Genomic DNA, 13,354 nt, shown 5'->3' on the forward strand with positions numbered 1-13,354 from the left:
CACAACACCACTTTGGAAAAAAAAATGACTCTCCCTTTAATGCTATGTTTAAGGTACTATGAGTTGCTGAAATTTGCTATTTAAAGGAATATGCCCTCCCTTACCTGTGTGCCAGACATTAGCATGCAGTTGTGGGCAAGGTGTCACACAGCTTTTAAAGCTGTAAACAGGCATGAGTAATCCTCCATCATCTTTGATTCGATGGTACACAGGGATTTTGTAAACAGCTGGAACATACAAAGCATGACTCACTGACTCCCAGAGGTAGAATTGAAGCCAAACGCTGGGAGAAGTGCATCTTTATGTGTGGCTCTATCACACCAAACAAACAGAATGGCTGCCATTCCTTTCAGGAAACATGAAATCTGCCCCCCCTTCTTTTTTGAGCAGGGGAGTGACAAAGCAGAGATCAAACAAAGAGATTAGCGGTGGCAGAGAGCAGACGCCAAGGTCTCCTGTTCACCTTTCGGAAATCTGTTTGCATCAGGGAGTGTGTTTACGGCGTGTACCTCTCAGGCGGAGGGTGGATTTTCTTGAGAAAGAAGGTCAGCGGTCAAGGACACTTTGAGAGCGAGCATGAATGCGAGCTAAACACACTTCTGCACAGATAAACACACACGCACATAAGAAGAAGAAGAGACACACTCCTAAAGATGTGCATGAATGTCTTCTGGATATAGTGGCGTGTTCACAGAAAAGACATCTAACTCGTGTACTTCTCAACCTTCCCTTTTCTCTTATTTCACAATGCCTTGGATTCATGCCTGCACAAATGCACTCCCACAGTCTCCCACGTGAAATGATCACAATGGACCTGATTTACCAACAAGATGAAGGCCTCCGGGAACTTGGCCTGAACTCGTAAAGATACCAAAGCAGAGTCTCATTGACGATGTTGAATGGGAGTGAAAACAAACAATCTGTCCTACGAGAAAAAAACCTTGATCAAAAAATAAGTTGGCATCGGCACAGCTCTGCTCGGAATAAGTTCAACATCAGGTCTCATGATGTAATGGCACTCTAGATTTATGCCAAGCGTACAGTAGGGGCAGTAGTGGGTCTTTAAGCTGGTATCTACCCACAGTAAAACAGAGGAAATACATGGAAAAAGCAGAAGCCGCAACAGAAGAAGACTCAGAAACCAGCTAGCTAGCCTGCCTTTACTCAAGTGTTGCTTTTACTGCAATGCAACTAATGTCACACCCATAGACTGTGAAAAAAAATGGACGTAGTATCTGTGACGTCACCCATCTGTTCCGTCAGTTGGCGCCATATTGGAAGTGCTAAACACAACCAAACTTCCTCTGAGGTTAAGAGGCGGACCTTAAGCCTTTTCGCTTACATCTATAGGGTGCATGTCTGTCAATCAAGTCAGCCATGCCCTTATTTGGGCAAAGCTTGTGAATTTAACACCAGGCTGTAAACATGTTTATTTCTGCTGTAAAGATCGTCTTTTTTGAATGGGTGTGTATGTGGTTTCCGGTGTTTCTGCAGCCAGCTTCAAGTGGACAATTGAGGAACTGCAGTTTTTAGCACTTCTGCATGGGCTTCATATTTTAAGACTGGAGGTTGCCACTTGGTCCACAGTCAGGGGTATTAGTGGTTCTTTACGCTGGTTGCCACCCACTATAAAACAGAGAAAAGAGATGGAAAAAGCAGCAACCGCAACAGAAGAAGACCCAGAAACCAGCTAGCTAGCTAAAGAAAAGACATAAGAAAACGCATTAGTTGCAACAGAAGAAGAAGACTGAGACACCAGATAACTAGCTGACCATTACTTTAGTGTGTACAGGAAACACATGGAAAAGGCAGCAGCCGCAACAGAAGAAGACTCAGAAACTAGCTAGCTAGCTGGCCTTTACTTTAGTGTGTAGGGGAAAGACATAGAAAAGGCACCAGTTGCAGCAGAAGAAGAAGACTGTGACACCAGCTAGCTAGCTGGCCTTTACTCCAGTATATAGAGGGAAGACAGAAAAAGCATCAGTCGCAACAGAAGAAGAAGACTGTGACACCAGCTAGCTAGCTGGCCTTTACTCCAGTGTGTAGAGGAAAGACATAGAAAAGCATCAGTTGGAACAGAAGAAGAAGACTGTGACACCAGCTAGCTAGCTGGCCTTTACTCCAGTGTGTAAAGGAAAGACATGGAAAAGCATCAGTTGGAACAGAAGAAGAAGACTGTGACACCAGCTAGCTAGCTGGCCTTTACTCCAGTGTGTAAAGGAAAGACATGGAAAAGCATCAGTTGCAACAGAAGAAGAAGACTGCGACACCAGCTAGCTAGCTTGCCTTACTCCAGTGTGTAGATGAAAGACATAGAAAAGCATCAGTTGCAACAGAAGAAGAAGACTCAGAAACTAGCTAGCTAGCTGGCCTTTACTTTAGTGTGTAGAGGAAATACATAGAAAAGCATCAGTTGCAACAGAAGAAGACTCAGAAACCAGCTAGCTAGCTGGCCTTTACTCCAGTGTGTAGAGGAAAGACATGGAAAAGCATCAGTTGCAACAGAAGAAGAAGACTGCAACACCAGCTAGCTAGCTTGCCTTTATTCCAGTGTGTAGGGGAAAGACAGAAAAGGCACCAGTTGCAGCAGAAGAAGAAGACTGTGACACCAGCTAGCTAGCTGGCCTTTACACCTGTATATAGAGGGAAGACAGAAAAAGCATCAGTTGCAACAGAAGAAGATGACTGTGACACCAGCTAGCTAGCTGGCCTTTACTCCAGTGTGTAGAGGAAAGACATAGAAAAGCATCAGTTGCAACAGAAGAAGACTCAGAAACCAGCTAGCTATCTAGACAACGCAGGTTTTATTCTTCTTCTACCACTAAACAGTAGATTACATGAATTAAGATTTGCAAAAGGCATGTTTAGATTCAAAGAATAATGTTAAATTTGAAAGCTGATTAGCTCATTAAGAGTCATTACGTAATGTGAAGCTCATTATCAGATTAGCCGTTAAATGCAAAAAGTAGAAAGTAAGGACTACTGTTTTTCTAAAGAGTCGTCTGGAACAAAATGCCAACATCCAGAAAAGAAGCAAAGCTGTCTAGTCTCATGAAAGTCAGAGGTATGTTTTGAAAGCCTTGCATTGCAAAGGCAGATATTTTTAATTGATTTCCTCACAGTCCATAACGTTTATAAAACAGGCCTCCTATAGATTCTTTAGCATTTCTTTGAGAGAGAAAATAAACGGACTTCACTGTGATGGATCTTAAAACACTGTACACGACATTGCAAGAAACACATTCATACACTGATGGAGCGACTTGGAGTTCAGCAGCTTGTCCAAGGACATCACGGCGTGCAGACTGGAGGCACCAGGATTAAAAACGCTAATGAATTCCCCTCATTTTTTCCCCCACTCACAGTTCAGAGAAAATCCGAAGCCAGAAAAGCAAGCAACATGTTGGCCCCTCTCAAGAAATTATCTCTTCACCTCTGTGGAAGGTTGAAGCACAATTTCAACATCAGTGCAGCACAATTGAAGCACAGCAGGGTGCGTATTTACAGCAACCACAGAGCTTAACTCCAGGTGAACATTTCAGATGTTGGTAACCACACTGCTCTGGGATGTAACCTTGCTTGTTTGCGAGATGGAGAGTTGAAAAGGTAAAAAAAAGAGATCAGATTGAAGGTGACTGCTGTTTCTGATTCATTGATTCATAGCTCGCATGTCTCCTCTTTTGATCCCTCCGTGCGTGCTCTTTGGCTGCCTGCCCTCTGGGGCAGACATATGAAATGTGAGTCTGCATAAAGATAAAAAAAAAACTTTCTCAAACTGCAGAAAGAGTGGAATCTCATTTATGATGCCCAAAATGTTCCAACTTCCACTTTTGTTGCTCTCAGATGAAATCTTTTGATTATACTTGTAGAGCCATAGCTGCACTCTGGTGACAATGACAGCTCTGCAAAGTAGCACAGGGGTCACTTTGCTACATTTGAGGTCTGGGATAATGACCAGCTAATGAGCCGTTTCCATGAATCACCTCTCTGAACTGGGCCCTCATACAGAGTCCAATATTCTCTCACAGCTAGCATACTTTAGACATTTTGCAGATATTGCAGTTGTGCCTCAGCTGTTACTCAAAGAGTCGGATTTCTTAGTTTGGTGAGTTCTCAGATGTGTTCTGTATATCTGTTCTCAAAGCTATGACCCCAGCTAGCAGGGAATGTTCTCATTGGCTAATATTCCCTAAAAGTTCTGATTATGTTTCAAGACAAGGTTCTGAGTGTAATTTTCAAAGAACATCTGAAGGATGTAATAGATTTAAAAATGTTCCTTTATTGTGAAGTATTAATGAAAGAACATTTTGTCTTTAACACCCAGATGATGTTTTGATCATATTCTTTAGGTCAAAGACAAGGTTCTGAGTTTAATATTCAAAGAACATCTTAAGGATGTTAATCAATCTATATAATGTTCCTTTTTTGTTAACTGTCAATGAAAGAAGAACATTTTGTCTTTAACATTCAGATGCTGTTTTGATAATATTATTTAAGTAACAGATAAGGTTTGGAGTTTAATATGCAAAGAACATCTTAAGGATGTTTATCAATCTAAATAATGTTCCTTTATTGTCAAAGAACATTTTGTCTTTAACATTCAGATGATGTTTTGATCATATTCTTTAAGTAACAGATAAGGTTTGGAGTTTAATATGCAAAGAACATCTTAAGGATGTTTATCAATCTATATAATGTTCCTTTTTTGTTAACTGTCAATGAAAGAAGAACATTTTGTCTTTAACATTCAGATGATGTTTTGATAATATTCTTAAAATAACAGATAAGGTTTGGAGTTTAATATGCAAAGAACATCTTAAGGATGTTTATCAATCTGTACAATGTTCCTTTATTGTCAAAGAACATTTTGTCTTTAAGATTCAGATGATGTTTTGATCATACTCTTTAGGTCACTGACAAGATTTAGAGTTTAATATTCAAAGAACATCTTAAGGATGTTTATCAATCTAAATAATGTTCTTTTATTGTCAAAGAACATTTTGTCTTTAACATTCAGATGATGTTTTGATAATATTATTAAGGTCACAGACAAGGTTTTGAGTTTAATATTCAAAGAACATCTTAATGATGTTTATGGAATTAAATAATGTTCCTTTTTTGTTAACTATCAATGAAAGAAGAACATTTTGTCTTTAACATTACTTCTATAAAATGTTCCAAAAATGTTCCTTAATAACAGCAATAAAGCAACATATAAAAATGTTTCAAGGATGTTTCTGATGCCTCAAATCACAAAATGTTTTATTTAAGAACATTCTGGTGATATTTAATTAGAATAAAGATAGAATGTTTTATCTTTAACATTTAAAGGATGTTTTGATAACATTTGATAACAAAACATTGCTAGTTGGGCTGTGACCCAAAGAATGTTATCAAAGCATCATTTGAATGTTAAAGATAAAACATTCTATCTTTGTTCTAATTAAATATCACCAGAATATTCTTAAATAAAACATTTTGTGATTTGATGAGGCATCAGAAACATCCTTTAAACATTTTTATATGTTGCTTTATTGCTGTTATTAAGGAACATTATTGGAACATTTTATAGAAGTAATGTTAAAGACAAAATGTTCTTCTTTTATTTATTGCTACCAAAAAAGGAAAATCTTTTAAATTGAAAAACATCCTTAAGATGTTCTTTGCACATTAAACTACAAACCTTATCTGTTACTTTAAGAATATTATCAAAACATGATCTGAATGTTAAAGACAAAATGTTCTTCCTTTCATTGATAGTTAACAAAAAAGAAACATTATTAAAATTGATAAACATCCTTAAGATGTTCTTTGAATACTTAACTCAAAACCTTCTCTGTGACCTAAAGAATATTATCAAAACATCATCTGAATGTTAAAGACAAAATGTTCTTTGACAATAAAGAAACATTATTTAAATAGGATCAACATCCTTAAGATGTTCTTTGAATGTTAAACTCAAAACCTTGTCTGTTACTTAAATAATATTATCACAACATCATCTGAATGTTAAAGACAAAGTGTTCTTCTTTCATTTATATTTAAAAAAAAAGAACATTATTTAAATCAATAAACATCCTGAAGATGTTCTTTGAATATTACACTCAAAACCTTGTCTTGTCATGAGACTAGAAATAATGATCACATTGGATTAGCCGACACTCAAAGTGGATGTTAAAAGCTGAATCACTGCCGTGTTAAAGAGGTGCCTTTTTAACATTTTTCAAGCAAAGTACATGCAATTTTAAGCGTTGGATGTAAATGCTAAATGTGGGCAAAGTTTAAAATTGTGAGGTGAACATGTGCTGGATGAGACTCTTGCTTGCTCAGAGAGCTGTGCAACATTTCTTCAATATGTTACCAATGAATGGCTAATCTAACATTTCACTCACCAAAAAGCCGCTCTGTTCTTTGTTGCTGGGGACTCTTCCCAAACTTTCCAGGTCAGATTTGGGATCCAAAGATACCTTGCTTGTCATGTTGTGTTGAAAAAAAAAAGATGGCTGCCCCTAGATGCATACTTCTCAAGATGAAGAAAGAAATTCCCAAAACAGGGATGAAAGACCAGGTGAGGTGCAAGTGACTGAGTGAACTGGCAAACAGATGGAAGAGGGGCAGTGAAGCTAAATACACATGGTAATCAACACAGGTGTGACACAACAGGTGATTGGGAGGAATCAAACAGGAAGGAGGCACACAGGGACAGGAAGTCAAGTTAAAACACCACCTTCTCTGCATTGGACACCATGACAAGCCCAGCATGAGGCGACATAATAAAGAAAGATGAATACTAACAACCAGCACGAGCGTCTTGCATGATAATGGCCTTAAAAGGAGCGGTAATACCTGGTGATTTATTGCATCTGATCAAAATAAAAGTCTCTTAGATTTTCCAGCCACTTGCCCACTCTGGCATGAAATAACACCTCCATCAAAAAGTCAGTCTCTAGCATTTATTATGAGTTTAATATGTTGCTGCATAATAAGTAGCTTCTTTCATAGGAGTCTCCAGTGTGATGCAATATCTATTGGTGCCTTTTTCTCCCCCCCTCTCCCTCAGGCAAGCTGTGCAGACTTTGTGCATAGCAAAGCTCCTTTGCTTTAATGTGACAGGACAATATAAATGATGCCCTCTGTGTTTGAAAAGAGGCGGTGATAAGACTGAACTTTCATGTGCACTGTTCCTCCACTGGCTGTAAGGAAGCAACAACTTTGTTATCTGCCACTGTTGGACTTTTTATTGCTTGTACTTCTAACCATGAGGAATGAAATAACGTGAGGTCTTTATTTCCCAGGGGAGGACAGTGAGTGTGACACTGTCGCTCTATTTCCATTATCATTTGTTGCAATGTTCAAATAAGTGAAGAAGAGGGTTGGGAATTCTTCACTTCTCATGTTGCACTAACAAACAGAGGCTGTGTCAATGTGGATGTCAGACTATATGGAGGTCGATGATGCATCCCACATCACAGAAAGACATGATATGAATCCATCGTGTCAACACAGGGAAGAGTAAGAAACAGCTATGTCATCCATATGACAAGGTGTCTGTCGTTTTGATGTCCACATAGACCTTGTGGTGTCATGCATGAACGTGAACCATCATGGTCAAGGACACGTTCAGAACATCAAGGTATTCTCAATGTGACATATTTGTACATTTGATCATTGTTAATGTTCATTATAAGCAATTAGGTCTGTCAAACATGTTTTAATAATGATTAATCGATTGATTTCCTTATTTAATCGCGATTAATCGATGGATTTTGTTGGTTAATCATGATTAATTGATGGATTTTGATGGTTAATTGTGATTAATCGATGGATTTTGATGGTTAATTGTGATTAATCGATGGATTTTGATAGTTAATTGTGATTAATGCATATATTTTGATAGTTAATCTTGATTAATCGATGGATTTTGATGGTTAATCATGATTAATTGATGGATTTTGATGGTTAATTGTGATTAATCGATGGATTTTGATGGTTAATTGTGATTAATCGATGGATTTTGATAGTTAATTGTGATTAATGCATATATTTTGATAGTTAGTCGTGATTAATCAGTGGATTTTGATGGTTGATTGTGATTAATCGATAGATTTTGATGGTTAATCATGATTAATCGATGGATTTTGATGGTTAATTGTGATTAATCGATGGATTTTGATAGTTGATAGTGATTAATCGATGGATTTTGATGGTTAATTGTGATTAATCGATGGATTTTGGTAGTTGATCATGATTATTGGATGGATTTTCATATTTGATTGTGATTAATCGATGGATTTTGATAGTTTATTGCAATGACTCATTGGATACCAACAGTTAACAGTAATTAATCAATGGATTTTGATGGTTAATTGTGATTAATCGATGGATTTTGATAGTTGATTGTGATTAATCAATGGATTTTGATTGTTAATCATGATTAATCGATGGATTTTGATGGTTAATTGTGATTAATCGATGGAATTTGATGGTTAATTGTCATTAATCGATGGATTTTGATAGTTGATTGTGATTAATCGATGGATTTTGATGGTTACTTGTGATTAATCGATGGATTTTGATAGTTGATTGTGATTAATCGGTGGATTTTGATGGTTGATTGTGATTAATCAATGGATTTTGATTGTTAATCATGATTAATCGATGGATTTTGATGGTTAATTGTGATTAATCGATGGAATTTGATGGTTAATTGTCATTAATCGATGGATTTTGATAGTTGATTGTGATTAATCGATGGATTTTGATGGTTACTTGTGATTAATCGATGGATTTTGATAGTTGATTGTGATTAATGGATGGATTTTGATGGTTGATTGTGATTAATCGATGGATTTTGATGGTTAATTGTGATTAATCGATGGATTTTGATGGTTAATTATGATTAATCGATGGAATTTGATGGTTAATCGTGATTAATCGATGGATTTTGATGGTTAATTATGATTAATCGATGGAATTTGATGGTTAATCGTGATTAATCGATGGATTTTGATGGTTAATTGTGATTAATCGATGGATTTTGATGGTTAATTGTGATTAATCGATGGATTTTGATAGTTAATTGTGATTAATCGATGGATTTTGATGGTTAATTGTGATTAATCGATGGATTTTGATGGTTAATTGTGATTAATCGGTGGATTTTGATAGTTGATTGTGATTAATCGATGGATTTTGATGGTTAATTGTGATTAATCGGTTGATTTTGATGGTTAATTGTAATTAAACGATGGATTTTGATAGTTAATCGTGATTAATTGAAGGATTTCGGTAGTTAATCGCGATTAATCGATGGATTTTGGTAGATAATAATGATTAATTGATGAATAACAATAGTTTATCATGATTAATCGATGAATCACAATAGTGTATTGTGATTAATCGATGGATTTTGATAGTTGATTGTGATTAATCGATGGATTTTGATGGTTAATGGTGATTAATCGATGGATTTTGGTTGTTAATTGTGATTAATGCATATATTTTGATAGTTAGTCGTGATTAATCAGTGGATTTTGATGGTTAATCATGATTAATCGATGGATTTTGATGGTTAATTGTGATTAATCGATGGATTTTGATGGTTAATTGTGATTAATCGATAGATTTTGATGGTTAATTGTGATTAATCGATGGATTTTGATGGTTAATCATGATTAATCGATGGATTTTGATAGTTGATCATGATTAATTGATGGATTTTTGTAGTTGATTGTGATTAATCGATGGATTTTGATGGTTAATTGTGATTAATCGATGGATTTTGGTTGTTAATTGTGATTAATCGATGGATTTTGATGGTTAATTGTGATTAATCGATGGATTTTGGTTGTTAATTGTGATTAATCGATGGATTTTGATGGTTAATTGTGATAAATCGATATATTTTGATAGTTAATCGTGGATTTTGATGGTTAATCGTGATTAATCGATGGATTTTGATGGTTAATCGTGATTAATCGATGGATTTTGATAGTTAGTCGTGATTAATCAGTGGATTTTGATGGTTAATCATGATTAATCGATGGATTTTGATAGTTGATCATGATTAATTGATGGATTTTTGTAGTTGATCATGATTAATCGATGGATTTTGATAGTTAATCATGATTAATCGATGGATTTTGGTAGTTGATCATGATTAATCGATGGATTTTGATAGTTGATCGTGATTAATCGATGGATTTTGGTAGATAATAATGATTAATTGATGAACAACAATAGTTTATCGTGATTAATCGATGGATTTTGGTAGATAATAATGATTAATTGATGAACAACAATAGTTTATCGTGATTAATCGATGAATAACGGTAGTTTATCATGATTAATGGATGGATTTTGGTACCTAATCACTATTAATCGATGGATTTAGTAAATAATCGGTGGATATCGGTTGTTAATCGTGATTAATCGATGAATAACGATAGTTTATCTTGATAAACCCCAATTAATGGTTGGATTTTGGTAGTTACTCATGACTATATGATGGATAACATGGATTATATTGCCACATCTGTTAATAACAGTTCATTGTCATTATTGAATCTGTGAAATGTAGAAAACAGGGACAGTGGAGTCCTGTAAAGTTTGGTGTAGAAAAGGGAAACCAGCCTGATTTTTTATTTTAAGTATTATAAATAACTAAGCTAATCTAATCTAAAGTTTTCTGTGTTAACTATCAAAAATACCAAAGTAGTTAAAAAGCTTGTGAACAGACTGGGAGGAACAATGAGGAATATTAATCTCCATAGCCAGGACAATGGGACTTCCATTGTTTGTACACTCCAGGCTCTGTAAGCCAAAAAGAAGTTGCTTTAAATAGAACCCCACTATGTCGGAAGCCTTCTGCTAATGGCCCTGAAATGGACACAATAAATCAACCATGATGTAAACAGCCTCACCTGAGCAAACCAAGCCGGGCCTCCTGGTGACATCAATCGCTGGATGATTAGGTTGCGGTAAACTCCACCTAATCTTCCAACAGCTCGCGCTAACAAGTCGATAATAAGACCTAATAGTGGTGAATAAACTTCAAAGAGCGAAGGCCCCCCCCTTGAGAACTCCTCTGCCCGTGTGTTAAGACTTACTTTGGCGTTGCTCATCAGTCAAACAGGACATCCCCCCCTTTGCTAGAGCGCTAATCTGCCTGATAGCGGGTAACCTACGAGGAAGTTCAGGCCACACAGGAGCCCAAAGAAAAGCTAACTGGAGAGCTGCAGCAGCATAAGTAATGGTGGGAGATTGGACCTGAGCGATAAAGGTTCTTATCACATGACCTGGCGAGGAACTATGGGGAGCGAGTTCACCTCCCTCGTATGAACTCCTCTAATGATTCCCTCCTTGCAGCCATAATTAAACCCGTCGCCCATTGTCTTGATTCATTAGCTCCCCAACTCTGTTTGCCAACCTTGATCAATTACGTGACCGCCTATCTCAGCCAGGCTCTTTAGTTACCTCTCTCACGTAGCTCTGTCGTTGTGTATGTGACAGCTCAGGAGCCGGGCTGTGTGTGTGTGTGTGTGTGTGTGAGAGGCAAGCAAGTATAGGCTGCATTATCATTCCACATTGTGATTAGGGGGAACCTTAATGGACGCCTCAGCAGCGACAACACCGAGATGAGACAGGCGTTTAGCACATGTCTAGACTGAGGCGGGGTGTGTGTGTGTGTGTGTTTGCGAGTGATGTCGGCGACGCTCAAGGCACTTCAACGCTCTCCTGAGGGGGAACATTTTTGCAACTCTGACACTAATGAATGCAGTGTTTTTTAATTATTACTCTTTATTTTATGTCCAAAGGGGGAGGTAGAGAGAGGAGAGGGGGATAAGGTGCTGGGGCCCAAAAAGCAGGAAGTAGATCACAAAGTTACATGACAATCAGTGTCTCATCTTTTCTTTGACTTTAACTTAAACTTCTTAAAACCACTTCATCTCTTTCTAAAACCTTAATTACAGAGAAGTTAGGATGTTTTTTTAAATTGGGTGGCAATTTGGGACAGCAAGCATCCAATTTGGCATGTGGACTCTTCTACTACAGAGCCACAGTGTTGTACTATCCTGTCTATTAAACTGTGCGCTCATAACAACCCAGCTAGCATTTTTTTGTTCTAAAAACATTCTGTCAGTCACACAGAGTGTTACTGTAATGTTTTCTTTGTGTTCACAGAATGTTCTAGGATAGCATCCTCTAAAAACCTTCATAAAATATTAAGTGAAATTACAATCCCCTAATGTTCTTGAAATGTTCACAACATGTTCTCAGATAACGTACTCTAAAAACATTCAATAATCTGTGACCCAAAGAATGTTTAAAAACATCCTTTGAATGTTAAAGATAAAACAGTCTGTCTTTGTTTGATTTAAATATCACCAGAATATTTTGAAATAAAACATTTTGTGATTTGAGGCATCAGAAACATCCTGAAAACATTCTTTACATGTTTTGAGAATGTTCCTTCTTTAGTATTAAGTAACATTATGGGAAGATTTTATAGGAAACATTCAATAATCTGTTACCTTAAGAATATTATCAAAACAGCATCTGAATGTTAAAGACAAAATGTTCTTCTTTCATTCAAAGAACATCTTAAGGATGTTCTTTTGAAGAATTATATCAAAACATCTACATTTTAAAGACAAAATGTTCTTCTTTCCTTATAGTTAACAAAATTGATAAACATCCTAAAGATGTTCTTTGAATTTAACAATAGAAACCCTCTGTTACCTAAAGAATATAATCAAAACATCATTTTAATGTTAAAAACCGAATGTTCTTCTGTTATTAATATTTAAAAAAGAAACATCATTTAGATTGATAAACATCCTTAAGATGTCCTTTGAATATTACACTCAAAACTGTGTCTGTTACTTCAAGAATATGATCAAACATCATTAAAATGTTAAATATAAAATGTTCTTCTTCCATTAATAGTTAACAAAAAAGGAACATTTTTAAACCTATAAACATCCTTAAGATGTTCTTTAAATATTGCACTCTTAATCTTGTCTGTTACCTTAAGAACATCATCAAAACATCATCTGAATGTTAAAGACAAAATGTTCTTCTTCCATTAATAGTCAACAAGAAAAGGAACATTTTTAAAAGGATCAACATCCTCAAGATGTTCTTTAAATATTACACTCATAATCTTGTCTGCTACCTTAAGAACATCATCAAAACATCATTAAAATGTTAAAGACAAAATGTTCTTCTTTCACTAATAGTTAAAAAGGAACATTTTTAAATGGATAAACATCCTTTAGATGTTCTTTGAGTATTACCCTTAAAATGTTGTCTGTTACTTTAAGAATACTATCAAAACATCATCTGAATGTTC

At 36.0% G+C, this 13,354-nt stretch overlaps 1 long non-coding RNA gene across 1 annotated transcript in view; it reads right to left on the reverse strand.

Moving 5' to 3' along the window:
• The window catches only part of LOC117808388, a 63,390-nt gene extending 56,763 nt beyond the window's left edge, over nucleotides 1-6,627 (reverse strand). The window contains exon 1 of the long non-coding RNA XR_004630285.1: nucleotides 6,393-6,627. This is a non-coding gene — a long non-coding RNA (uncharacterized LOC117808388). The remainder of the gene's footprint in view (nucleotides 1-6,392) is intronic.
• Nucleotides 6,628-13,354: the final 6,727 nt, after the last annotated feature.

This window comes from Notolabrus celidotus, chromosome 24 (genome assembly GCF_009762535.1).
Source record: "Notolabrus celidotus isolate fNotCel1 chromosome 24, fNotCel1.pri, whole genome shotgun sequence".
Lineage (NCBI taxonomy): Eukaryota > Metazoa > Chordata > Actinopteri > Labriformes > Labridae > Notolabrus > Notolabrus celidotus.